Raw genomic sequence first — 1,959 nt, 5'->3', positions numbered from 1 at the left:
AAAGAATAATGTCTTTATCAAAAGCCCACCTTTGTTGGTGGCCAAGCCCAAATTGCAAATGGTCCATCAATTATTGCACAAGGACACGTGTCCCAAATCCCTAGTAGGCAACACGTCCTGCAGCTAGGGTTGTGGGATCAATTCCCAATAAACCCTAGCCCTATAAATAGCTCAGATCCCAAGGTAAGAGGGGCAATCAATTCATTCCCACCTACCTTAAGCAATCTTAGCTCTGCCTTCTCTCTAAAATTACTTCTCTCTCTAGCCTATACTAACTTAGGCATCGAGGGAATATTCCTACGGGAATATTCTTGTTTTGCAGGTTGCCAGAGGTTCGTGCCAGCTCATACTTGATACCTCCGAGGAACGCGTGACACGTCATCACCGGAAAAGATCCCACAACATTTGGCGCCGTCTGTGGGGAGGTATAGTATCATGGCCGAACAACAATCTAAGGAAAGCGCGGAAGGAGCACGGTCTGCTATCAACGAAGGGCAACCCCCTGTTAAAGGCAAGACTAGCAAGCATTGTGACGCTTAGCTAGCCGTCCGGCCTCCGCGAGGTCCCTGCGGTACGTGTTGAATGGTCTGCATCAAAACATCACGGATGAATGGCAAGAAGGATTTCAGCACGTCCTCCAAGAAGAAATCACCAGATCCTTCAGCGAAGCCAACCCAGTGCAGGGAAGCGGAAGAGTAGTGGAGCCAGTAGCAGATGGTCGCGGCCCACCTAGAGAAAGACGACTTCTGAAGGAAGAAAGTCAACATGTAAGAGAAGAACGTCCGGGATGGCGAACGAGCCTACCATTTCGACGGCCAGCTTGCAAGCCTCAGGATTGTCACTTCACAAAAGGGCCCTCCACCATAACTTCTAGAAGGCGGCACGTGAACCTCACACGGAAAGAAATTGGCCGAGGCGATGAAGTAAGAGGGAAACGAAAGAAGCCGTCAGCGAAAAACCTGTTTATATACAACACGACTCTTAAAGATATCCTCCTAGCTGAGGGACGGAATCTGGGAATAGAGAAGTGGTCCCCCAAACGGCCGACTGCATCGAAACAGAAGGCCTCGTTCTGTGCATTCACAAAGAGGAGGGGCACGACACCCAAAACTGTCGGATGCTGAGAAAGATACTGGATGGCTACACGGCTAAAGGACACCTACGTCAGTACCTCTGGTTGACAGATGCAAATAAAGCCAATAAGAGAACAAGCGAGGAGTCGGGTGCCTCCCCCATCTTTGACAACAACAACAGTTATTCAGACGAAGGATTCGTAGCAGTGATATCAGAAGGGATTGCGGCAGGAGCACCGTCTAGAGAAGGACGACAATCAAGTTTGTCTCATCTCTGCCCTAAGCAAATGGATTTACCTCCTGTGGAAATTCCCAAAGACGATTACCGCGAGACGGCAGCCCATATGATGATGATCCTTTGGGACTGGAAATTAGGGTGGCAAATCTCAGGGTGAAAAGAGTGTTGGTAGACACGGGGAGCTCGTCCGACAATCAGTTTGCAATGCCTACAGAAATTGAAGCATGACCCTGGAACGATAGAAAAAGTGTTCAGGCCCCTTGTAGGTTTTGGGGGAAGTGTCGTCTGCCCCATTGGCTCCATCCTGCTTCCCGTCTCCATTGGCACCCCTCCAGTGACTAAAGAAGGTGTCGTCCGATTTACGAGTGTAGCAAGCCTCACCTCTTTCAATATCATACTTGGCCGTCCAGCACTCAATGACCTAAAAGCAGTAATTGTCCCGACCCCCATTTACTGCTAGTTAAATTTGTGGGAAGCAATGGTCGCATTGGAGCCCTCTACGGAAACCAACAATTGGCCAGAGATTGCTACCTATCTACGTTGGAACCGGTAGCCTGGGGAGCCTCTCCGAAGAAGAGCGAACAGTTGAAACCACTGAAAAGCAAGCGAAAAATCAAAGAAACACCTATGGCTCATAGTGCGGACAGA

Source organism: Spinacia oleracea, chromosome 2 (assembly GCF_020520425.1).
Source record: "Spinacia oleracea cultivar Varoflay chromosome 2, BTI_SOV_V1, whole genome shotgun sequence".
Classification (NCBI taxonomy): domain Eukaryota; kingdom Viridiplantae; phylum Streptophyta; class Magnoliopsida; order Caryophyllales; family Amaranthaceae; genus Spinacia; species Spinacia oleracea.
The sequence above is the reverse complement of the archived record's forward strand: the minus strand, read 5'-3'. Positions refer to the sequence as shown.